Source organism: Lonchura striata, chromosome 13, assembly GCF_050655825.1.
Source record: "Lonchura striata isolate lonStrDom1 chromosome 13, ASM5065582v1, whole genome shotgun sequence".
NCBI classification, from domain to species: Eukaryota; Metazoa; Chordata; class Aves; order Passeriformes; family Estrildidae; genus Lonchura; species Lonchura striata.
The window spans coordinates 15858733-15873100 of NC_140715.1; the positions used below are offsets into that span (position 1 = coordinate 15858733).

General features: G+C 44.7%; 1 protein-coding gene across 12 annotated transcripts in view; it reads left to right on the plus strand.

Annotated features, from left to right (window-relative positions):
• Positions 1 to 14368, plus strand: part of SGCD (sarcoglycan delta) — a 316371-nt gene that overhangs the window by 168959 nt on the left and 133044 nt on the right. Inside the window, exon 1 of one of the 12 annotated variants that reach the window (XM_085591447.1) lies at positions 9896 to 10252. The exons of 8 other annotated variants lie outside the window; for them this stretch is intronic. The gene's annotated coding sequence lies outside the window, so the exon portion shown is untranslated. Of the gene's footprint in view, positions 1 to 9895; positions 10253 to 10365; positions 11152 to 14368 lie in introns of those variants that run through there. 3 more of the 12 variants (XM_085591445.1, XM_085591446.1, XM_077786664.2) reach the window with 3 other exon arrangements.

Genomic DNA, 14368 nt, shown 5'->3' on the forward strand with positions numbered 1-14368 from the left:
AAAAACTTGATATTTTTGTCTGACTCTGAATTTAGAAGCTCTGTTATATTGTGCACTGTTTATATGCTGTACCATATTTATTTCATATTCTCCTGGCTTAGAAAGGGGGATGGTGCTCTGAAGGGAGAAGAAAAATTTCTCACACAGAGAGAAAAAAATGCAGATACTCAGAGTAGTAAACAGAGGTGCTTCTGTATAGGTTTGAAAACATATTTGACTGCTGTGCAGAGAAAGAAACTCCGTAAATATCTTTTGTCTTTTCTTAGACAACATAAGTCCACATAAGCATTTAGTGCTTATAAGTCCACATAAGCATTTTTAGGTAATTCTGTGTGCTCCAAGAAAATTTATAGGACTTCCATGACAAGGGGCCATTTTGCATAAGAAAACAATCAGTCCTAGGGATTTTCTTAATCTGGACCAGGAGAAAGAAGTTTCATCCACAAGTAACCTTTGGCAATAGGGTTTACGGGTCAGCTCTGTCTTCATCAGTGCTCCCTGGGGAAGACATCTTTTGTGCTCAGATGTACATATTTGTCCTTGCTTTTAGATTCAAGAAGCAGGTAACATTTTGAGCAGTAGTTTTGGCTAAATGCTGGTTGAAGGACATTGGAGTGGTGGGACAATGCCTTTCTTTTTCTTTATTCCAACATTCTCCCCACCATAGAAATAAGACTTATTTGCTTCATAATTAACCAGAAGAGTTATTCATAAATAGCAGAAGGGAGAACTGTGCAGGGAGAACAGTTTTGTGGACACAGTAATGATTTTAAGCAATCCTCAAGAGGTGTCTGTTTATGCAGATGATCCTTTGCAGATCAGATGTGCTTGATAGCAAAAGACTAAAAAATGATAGAGATATCTTTGAGGTTAATTTTGTATAAAGACTATATAAATGCAAAACATGCTAAGCACCAGGTTTTATTCAATCTATCTAATTATGAGCAACTAATCAGCATAATTTTCCTGCATTTTCAACCACATTTCCTTGAGATTGAAGTATTTAAAGCAATTATGAAGAAATGCCAACACCTAATTGTGACAGATTTTATCTTTAAGGAGTCCTTGGGGTTGTTTTTATATAGAAATGCAAACAATTGGGGGCAGACAGGGCTAAGCACTCTCTGGATCCTGGTGTAAGAGGCATTATTGTGGTACAGACTCACTGCAGTGAGTAAAGAGCTGAACACAGGTAGCCAGCTTTCTTTTCTTCTCTTTTTAATACCTCCTAAAGCATGTTGGTTTAGAGGTGTTTCAGGACCTGCAAGCATTTCTTGCTTCAAAACACAAGGATGAGGTGGATGAGGAAGGTGTGTGGGTGCATTTCTGTCCCTTTGCTGGCAACAACCTGGAACTTCCAGCATTAAGTGTCATTTCTCTTAAATGGACATCACCAGGGTTTCCTCTCAAAGAAAGATGGAATAATTTCCCATGGGCATCACTATCTGAAACGTGCTTTTGCAGGTGGAGGTGTCCTTGCTGGGGCTTCTCTGCTGTGTTATTCCCTTCTCTGCCATCCTATCTTAATGGTGGTCTTCTCCTATTATTTGCAGGCAGGTTTTCTTACAACTGCTATTGCACCTTTCCTTGGCCTCTGTCATCTCTCACAATTACTGAAATAGTGCTGATTGTGGGCTGCTCTCCAGTACAGAAATATCATGTTGTTGTCATGTAGAGCATTAAAATTCATGGACTGTAGCCTGTCTGTTTCTTGCACTTTCTGGACAGGCCTGTTAACCTTTGAGAGATTTGCTGTTCAGGTCTTGCTGTACAATAATAAAAACAGGGAAGTGAGAAGAAGCCCTGCTGGGAGAAAGTTTATGTGTTGGGATGATGAACCCATAAAAATCGGTGACTGTTCCAGACTGTGCTCCCAACACGTGTTCCCCCACCTGCTCCCATTCAAGCCTAGGAACTACCTGAGTGATTCAGGTTAAAAGAAAGGCTCAGGCTCTGCTCTTGTGCTGCAGGCAGATCAGTTTAACCTCCATGGGGCAGCCAGGATGGAGACTTCTGTGCCACCGTGCTAACTGCTCCCAGATTTGTGTGATGATGATGATGATGATGATAAATAGCTGCAGGGGTGGGAGGAGGAGGCTTTGCTCAGCAGCACTGATGGGAATACAGCCCAGTGCTGCTCCTGCCAGGTGCTCTGGAACTGAGAAACAGTTCCTGCAGAATTCACATCTTACCCCACTGCTACAACGCAATTTTTGTGGCTTAAATATCCCACTTCTTAAATACATGTGTTTATTTTCACAGACAGCTGAGGGTAAATGCTCTGCATTGATTTCTCCTGAGCTGGTCTCCAGTAAGGTGAGGGGTTACAAAAACACCCAGCCATTGATTAGAACCGTAGAATCACAGAATCTCCTGAGCTGTATGGGACCCACAAGGATCACCGAGGTCCAGCTCCTGGCTCTGCATGGGACAATCCCAAAAAATCCCACCCTGTGCTGGAGAGTGCTGTCCAAATCCCCCTGGAGCTCTGGCAGCCTCGGGGCTGTGCCCAATCCCTGGGGAGCCTGGGCAGTGCCCAGCACCCTCTGGAGGAAGAACCTCTCCCTGATCTCCATCCTGAATCTCCCCTGCACAGCTCCAGCCCTTCCCTGGGTGCTGTCACTGTCACACAGAGCAGAGATGCAAACTGTCCCTCAGGAAGAGCTGCAGTCCCTGGTGAGCTCTGACCTCAGTCTTCTCCAAGCTGACCAAACCTGGTGACCTCAGCTGCATCTCATAGGGTTTCCCCTCTTAGACCCTTGTCTTTGCATTTGGAAATGGGTTTTTAGGAAAGGGATTTAATTTTTCACTTTGCATATTTCCTGCTCTTACGGAGGGGGAGTTTACCAGCTTGAGCATGTCCCTAAGACACAGAAATGGAGAAGGCAGGACAGATCCGAGAATAAGACACAAGGGCTCTTATTTAAAAAAAAAGGCAGAAGCAAACTTTTTAAAATTAACAGTTAGTGACTCTATAAACTACAATTGTAAATATATCTCTGAGTGATGCATAACATGAAAACTCTTCTACTCTTTGAGAAGCGTCCACATAAACTTTTGTCATAACCTGGGGAGAAAGGTGGGCAGGTAAAATCCCTCACTTTTTTGGAACATCTCTCTTACCTCTCTGACAACTACTTTGCCCAAAAACATAGTCTGGATGAAAGACAAAAAGTATCTCTCTCTCCTTTCCTCTCCTTGTCCTCTCTCCATTTGTGATTCTTACTGGATAATACCAGGAAATCCAGGAAGGTATTTTTAGCCTGAGGGAAGGAAGAATTTAGGGCAGAAATGATGTTGACATTAATCACAGCAGTGGTGAAATTCCACTTCAAAATGTACGAATGTGGCAAGGTTTTCCCTGTGTCCTACTAATGAAAAGAAGATCCTGTTGCTGCCAAACCACAGGATGTTTTGCTCATGCAGAGGAGTCACAGAATGAGCCTCTTATTTTTCTGCCATATAGAAATGACTATTGCAAGAGGAACTTAATTCAGTTCCTTTACTTCTGCAGTGAAGATTTCTGCAGTGTGGTGCTGGGAGGGGCTGCTGGGGTCACTGTGCTCACAAGGAATCCAAGACCATAACTATTAGGTTGTAGGATAAAGAGAGTGCCAGGAACCAAATTGTATGGTGGCTCTGTGGAGGAAGGGACAGGACATTTGATTCTCTCTTTTGTACTCTGAAGGGAACAATCATTTACAGCCACCTTTAGCATGACTCTTGGGGTCACAGAGAGATTTGGGAGCCCTCTGACATTGCAGTGAGGGTCAAACCTCACCAACTGCTGAACCAGATAAATGTTTGGAAGGGGAGAGCAGAACAAGTGCAAATGGTCTCAGCAGCTGTCTTGGAAGTTGCAGCCTTTATGGATGCTGTTGAACACACAGGAAATCCTCCTAGCCCGGGCTGTAAAACCTGCTGAGGTATAGGAGAGCACAAGGAATCCTCTGCAAAACTGAGAGGTAATAGCTACAGAAATAAAGGGATTTCCCAATTAAATGGCTTTTTACCCTTTGCGACATCCTGCCAATAACTGAAGCAGAGATATTGAGGTTGAGAGATCTTGAGTGTATCTCTGTAGAGAAATCTAGGTCCAGAATTTTTGCACAAGGGCCTTTTCATGATCCTTGGAGTACACATCCTCACCAATATGCCTTTGCCATGCTGAGTTCTCTGGAAAAGGCCAGGTGTAATTACTGACATACAAACATGCATTTATTTCTCAAGCCATTGCATCTTTTTTCCTTCCTTCTGACACAATCTCGGTGTAGCTTAATTTTCTAAGCAATTCCCTTTTTAAACCTTCCCCAGTATTCTCTGTTGAAACTCAAAATATGCGAGCATGTGTGCATTTGTTTATATATCAGCACAATCATTCTTTAATGTGCTACAGCTCCAAGTATCTGCATTCTGTCAGGAGCTGCTTTATGAACAGCACGTGCCTTAGCACCTCTTGCAGAATATAAGCAGAGAGAAAGAATTTGCAAAATTTGGCCAAATATTACTCACTATTTTGGTTACCAGATCTCTTGTCTCCTTGCTGCTTGTTCCAGAGCGGATGTTGTACATCAGGTTTTAGAATCACAGAATGGTTTGGGTTGGGAGGGACCTTTAAAGGTCATCTGGGCCAAGCCCCCTGCAATGAGCAGGGACATTTTCATCTACATCAGATTGGTCAAAACCCTGTCCAATATGGCCTTGAAAGTGTGCAGGGACCTTTCTGGGCAGCATGTTCTGGTGCCTCACCACCCTCATTGTAAAAAATGCCTTCAGCTGTATCCAGTGTGCTCTGGATAGTTTTAGCCTGATGGTGAGAGCCTGATGCTGCCACAGGAGGAGGAAGGCAAGAGTTCTCCTTTGGTCAGATCTGTGGATGAAGGTCACTGCTGCCCATCTCGGGAGTCTCACAGGATAATGCAGAAGTGTTGCTGTCCAGAATGACACCCCAGAGCTGGTTAAAACAGATGGCTCTGTCCTGGGCTGCTGACGGGCTGACAGGCTCCTCGTTAGTGTTCTGCAAGAGTCCTGCTAATTGCTTTGAGAAAATACAGATCTGCTGCCTACGGAAATTGTTCTGTGGAGCCAAATTTGGGAGCATCGGGTGGTGCTAAACTTTGTGATATAATAGGATACCTAAGTGTAAGTACAAGCAGAGCTTCTTTCTTGACAGAATAAAAATAGTCTGGGTTGGAAAGGGAAAGGCTGTGATGAGCACAGGCTGCTGAGCAGCTCTGCCTGACCAGAAACTGCTCTGCATCAAATGTAAGAGTGACACGTCCATTCTCAAAAACTCTCCACTACAACAGACCTAGGAGAGAAACTGAAATGTTCCCCCAGAAGATGATTATTGCAGGCTGAGGTGATGATGTGTCGTGGTCAGGGCACATATCTAAGCAAAGCTCCGAGAGCAGCTCTGTGCTTTGAACCGAATTTCTGAAAGAACGAAGCCTGAGGCTGCTCAGATAAGAGTAATGAATTTGGATACTGTTAAGACTTTAATAGTAGAACAATTATTGGCCTTGCCAACTGAATATTTGCTCTTATATCTGTATGGAATTAATCTTTGCAGTGGTTTGTTTTTTTTTTTCCCCCTTGCATTTCTTATGCCAGAGGAGTAGAAGCCAGGGACATGGCACATCTTTTTGCCTGGTGACACCCATCCTGCTCCTTTGTCATGCTGCAAATGAATAGACTCTATTGTTTGTAAATTAAGGCCTTTCTGATTATTGATAAATAACCTCTGGATGGGAAGTATGACACATGCTGGCTGGAAGAACAGGGCTCTGTAATGGTAATATTGCCTTGAAATTGCAGCCCACGTACTTTGAGAATTATTCAGGATAATTACATTAATGTTACCAGAGAAATGAAAAGGAACACTTTCCATTCTACCTATTAACAAGCTCTGCTGGCCTTAAATTATTTCTGAGAAGAGCCTGAAAATGGCTGAAATCATCAAAATAATTACAAAGAAGCAGCTGGGGTAGAGGGGTGGGCTGGGTGAGGTCCTGGCTGTGGCTTTTTTGGCTGATAGGTAAACACTGCTGCAGCTTTTGTGGGGAAAGGAGCACAGCACAGAGCTTTCATGTTGGGAACACTGCAGGCTGCAAATGGGCTCAGGGAGTCTGCAGGTTTGGACCCTAAGGAGAAAGGAGCTTTAGGAGCAGGCTGCTCTCAGTGCAGGTGTTGCACATCACTGTGTGCCCAGGGCAGCACGAGCCTGCTGTTGTTCAGGGGTGCTGGGCACTTCCATCCTCCACCCTCCCTTGCTGACAGCTCTCCTCAGCCTGTGCAGTGGAAGGCACCTTTGGTGATGACTTTTTGCCACTTTGATCTTTGTCTCATAGCAGCAGCAGAGATGTGAATGTTTCTGTACACCACACCCTGAGCAGCACCTGTCTGAGTCTGGCCTCTCATGAAAGCTCAGTCCTTCTCCTGAAGTCATGTTGTATTTTTTTGCCTTGTGCAAGCAACACTGACTCCTGCCCTGACCTGCTGCTGCCCAGCTTACCTGTAACATTACTATGAAACCAGGACTTTTTGTTGTGTTTCCTTTGATTTGCTTATGTTATTGCACTATTTGCTAAGTCTGGGATGAATAGAAGGGGAAAATTTAGTACTCAGATCTAAATAACTCAGTGTCACAGGTATCAAGGTCTCCAGGGTCACCTCTGCTGTTCCTGGAGTTTCTCATCTGCATGAAATTTAGAGCATCCTTGGAACACCCATCTACAAGAGCAGCTTTGTCCCTCTTTCTCTTTAGTTTCCAAGAACTAGAAGATCTTGCATCTCATGACCAGTCCTGTATTTACATGTCTTTCTGAAAAGTAGCCATATTTATCTCCTGTGAAGAAACTGGAGCAGTGGGTGAGGATGTGGGGGGATGCAGGCACTGCAGGTCTGCCTGCTTCCAGCACACAGTCATGTTCAAACACACACACACACATTTCATTTCCTCCCATTTCCTTTTCACTTGTCCGACAAGTCCATCTCAGCCCTGTGTGATTACTTGATGACCTGTGTGCCTTCAGCACTCCCAGCACTAGAACAGGGTTTTGCTCCCTGCCATCAGGTCAGACTCACTCCCTGCACACACACACACACACACACACACGCACACACACACACGGAAGGGTTTTTTCCCTTCACTGCAGCATTCCACCCCTACACAAGTTTGGGGAACCCCTCTTTGTCTCATTGCATTGCCCTCCATCCTCTCTGCATGCTCAGGGCTGGGTGAATCCATCAGGAATGCCAATAGCTGCCTTCCCTCAGCTTGCTGCTCCTGACCCAAAATAGTTAACTTCCTAATCCATCAGCTCCCTTCATTCTGCATTTAAGGAGATGGAGCTGAAATGAGTCTTGGCTTCTCCCTTTGCACACGGGTACTCGAGAGATATCTTAAAAGGCTCCAAGGCTGAGGGCGATTTCAAATAATAATAATTTGGCAGATGATTTCCTTCAGTTGAGACATTAAAAATACTTAAACATTTATATTTATTCTATTGTGATTCTTTGAGAGATTTAATGGATTTTAAAAGAAGTCATTTGGAAGGAAATCTCAAACCAAGGGATTGCTTAATTATTTGAGATAATAAAATTTTCATTTTGACTTCTTCCTCCACTCCAGGTGCACCCACACCTGTGTTTACATGCTGATTCTTTCTGCATATTTGGTTTTCCCTGAATTTTGTAGGTAGGTTTGGGGAATGCTAGTGAGAGTTCCTGGAAATCTGCACAGCATGAAAATCTCAAGTTTCATTTTGTATGCAAATAGATATTATTTGTTAAATGAAATTAATCATGAATATTGGTAATTCAGCTGTAAATATTAAATAAATTCCAGCTGCTTCTAGAAAATGCTGTCAAAATCATGGCAGGTATAAATGGTGGAGGAGGAACTTTCCTTCTTGTCTTTTCTAGGTCTCTTCATAGTGTAGAAATTCATGGATCCAGGTGGATTGGATCTCCTGCACAAAATGGAAGTCCCTATGTGTTGCAGTCTCCAGCTGCAAAGATACTGAAGCTTTGAGGGGGGTTAATTTGTTTTCATTTTCCCAAAGAGCTCTAGTAGGTTTTTTTAATCCTCATAACCCTGCCAGTTCTGAGGAATAATAGCAGTTACACAGATAGTTATGTCGACATCAACTTAAGGTTTATGCTTGCAAGGTTCATATATTTTTGGTCGTGCTGGCACTAATACAAATGATAGCTCAATAACAGAAAAATAGAACAGTCCCTGAGCCACAGTTCTGATGCTTGAAGCATCTTTAAACCCTGCACCCAAATGAGAAAGAGATAAAAACAACCTACTCAAAGTGGCTTAGCTTGAAGGAGCATTTTATGTGTTACTTGATGACAAAATAGTGAGGCATTAATGCAGTTTACAGTAAGACACCCCTGAAGTTATCAGTGAGGTTGGTGTGATGCCTGACAGATTTAATGTAAATATTTATAGACTTGGCCCACTAATTATGCCAGTGGAAAAAATGCAGAATTAATGCTGTCACCTCCCCATGTCTCTACCTGCCAGCAGGCTGCTAGCTCGCATAAATATTCTGAAGATAGAAAGTACATCACATAAACAGAAGAGATCATTTAGATTTTTAATAAGGGATTAAGTTACCTCCAGCAGTGGTTTTAAGCCTGTGGTCCACAGACATGTGGGAGGCCTGGGGACTATCTCCAAGGGGAAAATGATAAGTTAAGAGGGGTTTTGTAAGGTATGTAGGAATCTCTCTCTGTGAAATGATTACAGGGGTATGCACCACCTTTGTCAAATATTTAGGGGTCCACACAGCGAGAAAAATTTGAAACCCACTGATTTACTGTATTTATGTAAAGAACTGACTAATCTCAAAGTGCTGTACTGCCATGTTTTAGATGATTGGACTAATGATCCTGCCAGAGCCAGGCTGCCATAAAAAGTCCTGGACCACAAAGCACTAAAGCATGTGCTTAACTCAAAACACACGGCGATCCACTGAAGTTACTGCCTGCCCCATCATAACTGGTCTGCTGAATAAAGACCACAGGGAAATTTAAGACAGAAGGCACAGACTGCTATCATCTTGCAAACAGCTCTGCAGATGCCTGATCGTCTTGTACAACTGAAAATCTGATTATGTGAATCTGCAGTTCATATTTTTCTGTTTCAGCTTATTTATACCAAGAGACTTTTTGGTACAGGCACCTTTGGTTTCAGCTATTACTGGTTGCCAACCCAAAGAGTATTACCATGGCTGTGGTGGTTTGTTGAGGAGACTCTGAGCTGCACGGACAGTTCTTCTGATCTGTGATCCAGATTTCTGCTCTGGCACAAGCTGACTCCTCACAAGCTGTGCAAATACATTTGAAATGCTATCAGCAGTGGTTGTGTGTGTGCTCACCTTTTGTTTGAAAGTCTTGCAAACTGAGGCAGGATGTCTGTCTGGTTTCCTCCTGTCCTGTCTTCTGCAAAATAGCATCCTAGTCTGGATCCATCCCCACTGATTTCAGCTTGGGGGCTGGTCCAGGCTGCCCACATCTGGCTTGTGCATGAGGGCAGGACTGCTGACGCCTGTGTGGATCTATGCAGGAAGAAGGAAACAGCATTTTGGTAGCAGGGCAAAGTGCAGGCAAGAGCCACGCATGGTGTGGCCACAGCAGCTCTCAGTGCTGCTGGATGGATGAACTGCAGGCTTTCCATAGGGGCATCCCACGTGGGTGTTGTAGGATCTCTCTGCTGAAGGGTGAAAGGCAGATCTTGCATTCCTGTGGGTGAATTAATCCTTGCCATGGTCTGAAGTCATAAACCATGGAAGGCAGCAGGCTTCCTCTGCCTTCAGAGAGTGCTGGGTCAGAGCTCTCTTTGCTTCTAATCACCACTGCCTTTATCCCATGTAAACACTTCACCTGCCCACCACACCTCTGCAAACCACAGAACGGAATAACCCCAAAGAAGTGGAGTGCAGGGTTGGAAAAGGAGCATTAGGAGGGGAAAAATCTCTCTCTCTCTCTTTAAACTGTCTCTTTTCTATATTGTTACCTTGACAACTCTGCTGCTGTGTTTCATCTTTGGTGGGACTTAGCTGTGGTGGAATAAGGGGGACATCCATGTGTGCTTCCACATCTACTCCAGCTCTGCTCCACAGGCACATGCCAGGCACGGGGCATCCCGAGCTGCAGAGCCCACGGCTGCTGCCCTGACCCATGGTGCTGCCTGGAAATGATTACAGATATTAAGAACTGGGACCCGTTCTGATTAAAGGTATAACATTATATCTTCTATTTCTCTTCCTTAAGCCAATGCCAGAGCGGTGTTAATGCTCTTTAAAGAGAGGTGCAAGGTGCTTAAAATATTTTGGGTTATAAAGGTTAGGACAGCTGGAAAGCAGAGAGGGATAAAAGTACTCAGAAATAGTTGTATTATTTTTAGTTATAAGCAGATACAGGAGTATGTGTCAAGATTAGGATACAGTTCTGATGTGCTGAACTGAGTCTAGAGATGCTAAAAATACACTTTCTTTTCTGATAGTTTTAGAAGAGATAGAGGCAGAGGTAAGGGGAGAGTAGTGCTGAACTGAAATTTTATCTCCTGTGCTTCCTTGCTAGTTGGGGTTTGGCAAAGCTGGCTGTTCACCTGGGTGCCCATAGCACCAGCAAAGCTCAGGAGGCAGGGTGAGGTGTTATCAGTGGGAATGGCATCCCTCCCATCCCATTTTTCCTTCTCCCAAAGAAAATCTCCACCAACATACTCCCTTTATTCCTTTTAGCCGAAATGGCAGCGAAGGCAGGGCAGGCAGGCTCCGGGGCTGGGTGCTGACAGGGGTGTCTGTGTCTGAATGTGTGCAGGGAGAAGGGGGCTTTTAATGCAAAACACATGTGTTTTCAATTGCTCGCTGGAGCCAGCCCAGTAGCTGTAACTTGGCCTGACAAAGCCTTATTGAAGTACAGACAGTGTGGTTTCAAAGCAGTTAGAAAAAGAACGGGAATGCTGTTCAGGAAATTCTTCAGGCATGGGCAGGGACTTGGCTGCAGTTCTGCTGTTGGAAAATCTGACAGGGGCAGCTCATGAGCACAGGCCAGGCCTCGTGCTGCTCTGAACTCTGAGCTGCATCTTCCCCAGGCTCCTGCACCCTCCGGGCGTCCATCCATCCCAAGGGAGAGGTAAGAGCTGCCCTGCTCCGTCCCGCCAGCGCCGCGCGGATTTGCCTCGTTCTGTGCCTCTGCAAAGGGGCTTCTTGCTTTCAGGCTGCTGCTTACAGCAAAGAAAAGAGTCAAGAATGGGAAGTTGTAGCACATTTGCAAAGGGTTGGGAGCAGTCTGAGGCTGGGTGGTGGTTTCTGGCTAAATTTGTGTCGATAGTAAAGCTGCAGGCAAAGCGACGCCCGCGCCGCGTCTCTGGCTGAGGGAATGCTGCACCCAAATAATCCCCAACTTCTTCATTTTGGGGAGTAAGTGTGTGCATAACTTAAATCTACTGAAACATTGGCTCTGGACCATGTGTCACTCGGATATTTGGAGGAAAAATGCGACTCAGTTACAGTAAATGCGTTTATAAGTGCATTGTATTGTAGTTGTTTAATGAGTTGAAAGCATGCTTGTCTGGGGGTTGTTTGCCAATTCCTGGTACAGCGAGCTTGTGAAGAGACGCAGCAACTCAGTAATAATCATTGCCTTGTGATTTGTCTGTGTATTTTTTTTCCTGTCTCTTACAAAGCATGAGCAAACTGCAACAGACAGCACGGTCAGAAGCCACGTAGAGAAGATTAGGAGGGAAAACATTAATTTAGGGGCTGTTCTATCTGCAACTTCTCTTCCGATTTGCGTTTCTTTCCCCAAATAACTGAAGAAACATTTATGATGAAAAGCTCGCTCCCTCTTTAGGGACCTGCCAGATTTAGGCAGTGTTCTCTCATCCTTTTAGTTGCAGCATTAAAGCTTGCCTTGCCTTTGCAGAGATATCAGCACCTTATATGGCAGGCTTGGGCTCGGGATTCGGGAACGCGCGTTCGTCAGGGGATGGAGGTGTCAGGAGGAGTCTGCCTCACATCACCTCACCAGCTTCCTTGCCTCTGCCACTGCCTCTGCCTTGGATTTTCAGAGCAGTGCTATTTGATGTGTTGAGAATGCTTTTTTAGCTGTATTTTGTGGCGGTGGTGTTGTTTTTTTTATTTCCTTTCAACAAGGAATGAATTAAGGGTATCAAGTCATGCAGTGGGACGGTGTTAGGAATCTCTGGCTGGTTCATGGGAGCAGACACAGTTTACTTTGCCTGCAACCAGCAGGGTTCAAATAGTCACTCATCTTGGCAACCCAAAAATTCAGGGGCAAGGGGAGCTTCCCCACCAAAGGGCAACAGATCCAGGATGTGGCAGGACCAGAGCTTTCTCCCAGTAATGCTGCTGAAGGGTGTTAAGTTTGTTGGAGACAAGTGAAGACTCTGTGGCTTTGGAGTGCAGGAAGGGCATCCTACAGGAGACATGGATGTAGTGTGGCTTCCTGGAGGCTGATGAGGAGCAAAGGGAATGAGAGGAAGGACAGAGATGAGCTGTGAAAGGGGGAGAGGCATATGAGGGAAATAAAGAGGCTTGATAAGCTCAAAATTTGCTTTGCATGAAATACACTTGCAGTGAAAATGCTCTGTTAAATTAAAGTCTTTCGTGATCTGGAACTTCTTGAGCCTTCACTGGCTGCCATCTTACCCTTCAGACTTGGATCTCTATTGCTTGTCTCAGCAGGTGTTTGTTTAGGCAACCAGTCAGCCTGTTTTCTTCTTCACTGCTAGCTATAAGCTTATTGTTAAAAAAACAAAATAAAATTCAAGTTCCTGCCTCTGATCATGCAGCATCCCACCTCCCAAATCTGATTGCCAGCATTGAAGAGGCAGAGATATGAAGAGGCTGGAACATGTCCATCTTAGCCACAGCAGCCAGGGCCGTGGGAGCTGCTGTTTCCTCCCCACCTTTGGCAGCTCCTCCTGAGCCTCCTCAGTGACCTTTGTGCAGCTCCACCTGGGCCAAGCATTCAAGCTTTGAATCCAGGAGGACTGAAGAATGTGTGCATGTGTGGGCAGGGTGGAGAGAGCCTCTTGATTTTGGAAGCAGATAGGTAGGAGAGCCATTAGCACACCCTAATATCTGTATCCCTTCTCCTGGCCCTTCCCAGCAGCAAACCAGAAAGAGAGTGAGTCTGTGCAAAAGAACAAATGGATTAGCACAGAAGGCACATCATGGGGAGGGAAGATGGAAGATGCAGCAGAACAAGTTTTAACTTGTGTGAGCAGGAACACTGCAGAGACTGCACTCTGGATCCTGGCACATGCTCAAGCCCACAGTTCTCCATTTGTGTCGTGCTGGTTGGGTTCCAGCCGTATAAATCCATATTATGTTCCTGCTTTGCACATTCCTACAAGCCATATCTCTTTACTTGGTGCTGTGGGGTGAGAGTGTGTTGGGGCAGGAGTCTGCAAAGTGTCACCTCCTGTGGTTTGCTTTCTGATTCGAGCTCAGTTGATTATATCCCTCTTGCTGTTCCCACAGCCTCCTGCAGTCACACCTGCTGCTGGCTGTTTTGGTGTAGTTCTCATATTTGTGCGTCCTGCTTTGAGACACTCTGGTGGGAAAGAGCTTTTCTAAACTTGGCACTGATGGACAGAGGCTGTGAGTGCTTCACATCATCTGAGTGGTGCAAAGGAAGCAGCGTGTGAATGCAGCAAAGCTGGTGTGGTGTTTGCACATGCAGTGTGAATTTTTTACCACAAATTGTGGGGCATTTTGTGAAAGACATTCTCTGTTGACTAGCTTGATACATAAAAGAACTCACTGCAGAGACTCTTGCTTCCATGCTAGCCTTCCATTTTCTTAATTCTGAAAAGAAAGTATTGACACAAGCTGACTATCAAATAAAAAGTGTAAAATTTCAAAGAGACTGTCATAAGAAAAAAGCAGATGAGTTTCTGTCCTTCTCAGAGAAGAGAAGCAATAGTGACATCCCATTGCTCACACATTCTTGCAGCATAATAAAATATCACTTTTGGCTTAGGAAATGCAATTCAGAGATGGAGCTGCCTGTTACTTTGGTTTGTTCTGGCAAATTCTAATAGGTTTAGAGTTTTACTTGTGAGTGTTCTTTGAATGCAGAGAAGGGAGGACAGTCCCAGCGTTCAGCTTTTGGTTGAGTCCATCTGCTCCAAGCTACTGGTTTATAAACTGAGGTTCTTGCCGTGCACTTATCCTCAAGCACATTTGTTGTCAAAGTGCTGCCAGCCCAAACAGCTGGGGAAATTACGAGAGCTTTCAAGATGTTAGAGGTGGGGAGTAGCCTGGAGCATTGAGGGATCTGAATGAGATGCTTTACCAGGATATGAATCCCCAAAGTCTCC